Source organism: Myotis yumanensis, unplaced genomic scaffold (assembly GCF_028538775.1).
Source record: "Myotis yumanensis isolate MYYU_CA2020_CCGP unplaced genomic scaffold, mMyoYum1.0.hap1 SCAF_3, whole genome shotgun sequence".
Classification (NCBI taxonomy): Eukaryota; Metazoa; Chordata; class Mammalia; order Chiroptera; family Vespertilionidae; genus Myotis; species Myotis yumanensis.
Window position 1 is genome coordinate 165,668,455 of NW_027223754.1, and position 6,000 is coordinate 165,674,454.

Below are 6,000 nucleotides of genomic sequence, written 5' to 3' on the forward strand. Positions count from 1 at the left end.
TCTCTGCCTATATGAAGTACTTTTTCCATCCGTAAATGATCCCACCCCCTTTGCCCAGTTAACTCATACTCTTCCTTTCATGATGAAAACCCAAGTGTCACCTCATCAAGGATTTGAAGACTAGGTCAAACTAGATCAGATTTTCTAGTATATCTTTTTATAGAATCTTCTACTTTTCTCTTAAAGTATTTGTTGTATTTTAGAATTATATATTTATTTATGTGATTATTTAGTTAATATATTTCCCCAACCAGATTTTATAAGCTCCATGTCTGTTATGTTTACCATTGTATCACCAGTACCTGACGTGGTGCTTAATTAGTATGTGATTAACAGTTAATACATATTCCAAGAATTAATTTTGGGCAAGAGCATAAATTCAAACTTTTAATTCTGAAAGCTAGCAAAGACTGCCCCTCTACCGCCTTCCTCTTCCCCTACTTTCCCAGTCCCAAAGGTCTAAGATGCCTCAGGAAGACACTACAGGGTAGACGGTGACATCAAATGGAGGTAGAAGATAAAATTGCTCCTCTGTTCTAGAGATTCTTTTTATTTTTTTTTTATTTTTTTTAATGTTTTTTTTTTTTAATTGATTTTCTAAAGAGAGGAAGGGAGAGGGATAGAGAGTTAGAAACATCGATGAGAGAGAAACATCAATCAGCCACCTCCTGCACGCCCCCCACTGGGGATGTGCCTGCAACCAAGGTATATGCCCTTGACCAGAATCGAACCTGGGATCCTTGAGTCCGCAGGCCGACGCTCTATGCTCTATCCACCGAGCCAAACCGGTTCTGGCAGAGATTCTTTTTAAAAAAGAAGAAATATCTTGCCCTGGCTGGTGTGGCTCAGATGGTTGAACATCGTTCTGTGCACCAAAAGGTCACTGGTTCAATTCCTAATCAGGACACGTGCCCAGGTTGTGTGCTTGATCCCTTGATGTTGCTCTCTCGCATCGATGTTTCTCTCTTTCTCTCCCTCTCTCTTCCTATCTCTCTAAAAATCAACAAAAACATATTTTTTAAAAAAGAAGAAGAGCCAAAACCGGTTTGGCTCGGTGGATGGAGCGTCGGCCTGTGGACTGAAAGGTCCCGGGTTCGATTCCGGTCAAGGGCATGTACCTGGGTTGCGGCACATCCCCCCCGTGGGAGATGTGCAGGAGGCAGCTGGTCGATGTTTCTCTCCCATCGATGTTTCTAACTATCTATCTCTCTCCCTTCCTCTCTGTAAAAAATCAATAAAATATATTAAAAAAAAAAAAAAGAAGAAATCTCTTAGCCTCTCCCTAACCCAACTATAGTATCTTATGACACTAACATGTAGTAACTTCTGCTGCCTCATATTGACCAAATGACTGGTTGCCATGAGACAGGTGTGACCAGCTGCCAGAACAGGCTGATGTCACCTTAGACATTCCTTCTATACAGCAGGGTGCAAAGCTAGGTAGGTAAGTGTTCCCACCATCCTCTTCACTGACCACCCTACTATGCAAACTGTTTTCCAGTTCTGTTTACCTTAAGAAGGATATGGACAGATAAGAGAGTTTCCTTCAAAGAGTGAGTGGAGTATGTAAGTAAGGGGTCCTGGGTACAGCAACTCAGAAAAAATGAGGTTGTTTATTTATTTATTTAAAAAATATTTTTATTTATTTCAGAGAGGAAGGGAGAGGGAGAGAGAGATAGAAACATCAATGATAAAAATCAATGATTGGCTGCCTCCTGCACACCCCACACTGGGGATTGAGCCCACAACCCGGGCCTATGCCCTGAACTGGAATGGTACTGTGACCTCCTCATTCATAGGTTGATGCTCAACCACTGAGCCATGCTAGTCGGGCAAAAATGAGGTTGTTTAGATTAGAAAGGAGAAATCCAGTGAAGAGCTCCTGTCCAGAAATGGCAGCAGACTCATTTCTCAGAACCTCAAAGGGCACAGCAAATGATGGGGAAGAACATTGCAGCTCACTTTCTAATAATCAGCTAGGGCCCACAATGGCACCCATGTTGTGAAAGGCAAGAAGGGAGAACTGAAGACTTCTGTGATCCCTCTCCATTCCCAGAGTCTAGGATTTCCAAATTTTCTTGCTATCTCAAGCCAATCTTTCATTATGACTGTTCTCTCAAATATTTTTTGAGAGACCAGAGATAAGTAGGAACAAAGGAGCAGAATTTCTCAAAGCTATTTTTAAACCCTTACCCCCACTCCTGCCAACAACAATAGCAACAAAAAGTTCTCAGATCCAAGGAGGCCTTGCCTAAGGGGAACCTCTGGTTTTCCTAGAATCCTAGACAAGAGGGCAATTCCAAAGTTGCTGGCTTATTTCTAGAAACAAGTCCAATTTCCATGAGAGGGAAGGAAAAAGGTTTACAGCCTTAGTTTGTGCTGCTATAACAAAACACTACAGACTAGATGGCTTAAACAACAAACATATATTTCTCATGGTTCTGGAGGCTGGGAAATCTAAAATCAAAGTGCTGGCGGATTCAATCTGGTGAGAGCCTTCTTCCTGGCTTGCAGATGGCCCACCACCTTCTTGCTATGTCCTCTTATAGAGCTGAGAGAGAGTAAGCCCTAGTTTCTTTCTCTTCTTATATGAACATTAATCCCATATTGGGGGCTATACCTCATGACCTCATCTAAATCTAATTACCTCCCAAAGGCCCCACCTCGTATAATTATCACATTTGGGGTTAGGGTTTTAACATATGAATTGGAGTGGGGGTGGGGCACATAAACATTCAATTCATAGCACAGTTTACAGTATTTTCACCTTAGAGTTGAATGAGTTCTTTCTGAAAACCCAGAAAGTCCTGGGAATAAAACTACCCTAAAGTTACTAGTCTTATTTGAATGAACAGGAATTTTTCTGTACTTAGGTTTTCTGTGGGGAAATTGGGACATGTAGGTAAGCAAAGAGAAAGTGAAAATAACCCGTAATCTGAATGGAAAGTTTCTGAAATCTTTGTATTAAAAAAAGGGTAACTTTTCATCTGGCCGGCATTGCTCAGTGGTTGAACATCGACCTATGAACCAGATCACAGTTTGATTCCCAGTCAGGGCACAAGCCCAGGTTTTGAGCTCAATCCCCAGTGGGGGGAGGAAGCTGAACTATGATTCTCTCTCATCACTAATGTTTCTTTCTCTCCCGCCCTCTCTAAAATCAATTTAAAAAATACATATTTTTTTAAAAGGAGTAACTTTTCCAAATCCCCTCTCACCTCTGGGAGTTGGTGCCTCTGGGCCTTCTGTCTGCTCCTCTCAAGATGCTATTCAGCAATAAGTCAACATTTGAAAGCTCAAAGGTGACCTCACAGGAAGAAGTAGAATGGTGAACCTTTTATATGCAGATGTAGGGTGCCAGGACTCTTCAAGTTTTACCTTTCTATTACACTGAGTATCTAAGCAGTTTAGTAAGGAGAGGAATACAAAAATTGGGGAGATATACTGGGGAAAAGGGAAGCTTCCAAGTCAGATAAGCCAGTTCAAGTCCCACATCCACCACTTATTGTAGCTCCTTGCACAAATTACTTAATCTCTTTGAACAGATTCCTCATCTATACATAAAGAAAAGTCTACTACAATATTTTTGCACCTCTGAACCCATTGCTTATGTTGCAATATCTATCCCCAAACCTCCAGTGTCATATTTTTCCCACTCAAATTATCATCTCCTACACATTTTCACAAAATTGTTTTTATATAGTTGGCATATCTCTGAAGTCCTTGAAGGTAAAATTGTGTTGCTAAATTTTACATTTTGAGGACTTGGCAGTTACCTACAGTGAGTGTGCAATAAATGTTAACTTGAAACCTTAAAAAAATAAAATTAGCCGAAACCGGTTTGGCTCAGTGGATAGAGCGTCAGCCTGCGGACTGAAGGGTCCCAGGTTCGATTCCGGTCAAGGGCATGTACCTGGGTTGCGGGCACATCCCCAGTAGGAGATGTGCAGGAGGCGGCTGGTCGATGTTTCTCTCTCATCGATGTTTCTAACTCTCTATCTCTCTATCCCTTCCTCTCTGTAAAAAATCAATAAAATATATTTTAAAAAAATAAATTAAATTAAAAGGTCTACTTAGTAGGATCCTTGTGACATTGAATAAACTAATCTATGTAAAGTATCTGTTATCATTTAGCATTTAGTGAAGGCTCATTCTGGATTATTCCCTTCTCTGTGCTGCTTGCAGATGTTGAAATTTACTCCACAGTCAAGGTGGCTCCTTCCCTACAAAAAATGGATAACTAACCTCTTGGACAGATCTCAAATCTACAAACACTGAGTGTTTACTGTGAGAACTGCACTGGGTTAAGAAATGGGGTTGTTGCCGAACCGGTTTGGCTCAGTGGATAGAGCGTCGGCCTGCGGACTCAGGGGTCCCGGGTTCGATTCCGGTCAAGGGCATGTACCTTGGTTGCGGGCACGTCCCCACTGGGGGGCGAGCAGGAGGCAACTGATCTATCTCATCGATGTTTCTGGCTCTCTATCCCTCTCCCTTCTTCTCTGTGGAAAATCAATAAAAAAAATATATTTAAAAAAAAAAAAAAGAGCTATGTGTTTAAAAAAAAAAAAAAAAAAGAAAGAAATGGGGTTGAGCCGAAACCGGTTTGGCTCAGTGGATAGAGCGTCGGCCTGCGGACTGAGGGGTCCCGGGTTCGATTCCTGTCAAGGGCATGTACCTGGGTTGCGGGCACATCCCCAGTGGGAGATGTGCAGGAGGCGGCTGGTCGATGTTTCTCTCTCGTCGATGTTTCTAACTCTCTATCTCTCTCCCTTCCTCTCTGTAAAAAATCAATAAAAAAAAAAAAAAAAGAAATGGGGTTGAATGAAAAGGAATGAATTCGAAGCCAAATGCAGGGTTCTAGTCCTCTAAGTGGAGAGGAAAGGAGTAAAGACATAAATGGAGGTAAGTAAAACAATACTTGCTTTAGATAAAGTAGTGGGGGGTAGGGGAGAGTCCTCTGAGTAGATAACATTTAAGCTTGAAGTATGGTACCTATTTGCTTTGTTTAACAATGGACAGGTTATTTTGATTTTCTGAATTGTATACATCATCCCATTCAATTGAATGACTATCCCATTGATTATTATCTTACTGGTTTTAGAAAGCACATTCTTCTGTACCTGGGAACAGGACAGCACAATTATCCTAAATTGTTTTAGTGGCCACAGATAATGCATTCCAGTTGACTCAGTGGTCCCAAGACCAGGACAGCGCAATTACTCTAAATAACCTGGATGGTTCTAGATCAGGGATGGGCAAACTTTTTGACTCGAGGGCCACAATGGGTTCTTAAACTGGACCTGAGGGCTGGAACAAAAGCATGGATGGAGTGTTTGTGTGAACTAATATAAATTCAAAGTAAACATCTACACTAATAAAAGAGAAACATGGTAATTGGCGTACGACCGCTACCCTTTTCATTGGCTAATCAGTGAGTATATGCAAATTAACTGTCAGCCAAGATGGCGGCCGGCAGCCAGGCAGCTGGAAGCGAACATGAGGCTTGCTTGCTGTGAACTCCAACGTTCCCCGTTCCCCGCCTCACTTGCCAGCCTCTGAGCTACAACTCTAAGCAACTGTGTACTATGTTGCAAATAAGAAGATAAACTCCAGAAACCAGCGGACTGAAACCCAGCCGGACCGAAACATTGTATCCATGTTTTCAGCAGCGAGGCCTCAGAGCTAAAGTTGGCCCAGAATAAAAAAAAAAAAAGAAGAAAACAAGGAGCGGTTGGGAGCTTCAGTCACCCGCTTCGGGAAAACAGCCCTCAGCCCCTCACCCAGACTGGCCAGGCACCCCAGTGGGGACCCCCACCCTGATCCAGGACACCCTTCAGGGCAAACCAGCCAGCCCCTTCCCATGCACCAGGCCGCTATCCTATATAGTAAAAGGGTAATATGCCTCCCGGCACCGGGATCAGCGGAGCAGCGAGGCTCCCGGCACCAGGATCAGCGTGACAGGGGGTAGTGCCCAAAACCCTTGATTGCCCTGCGGCTCTGTGT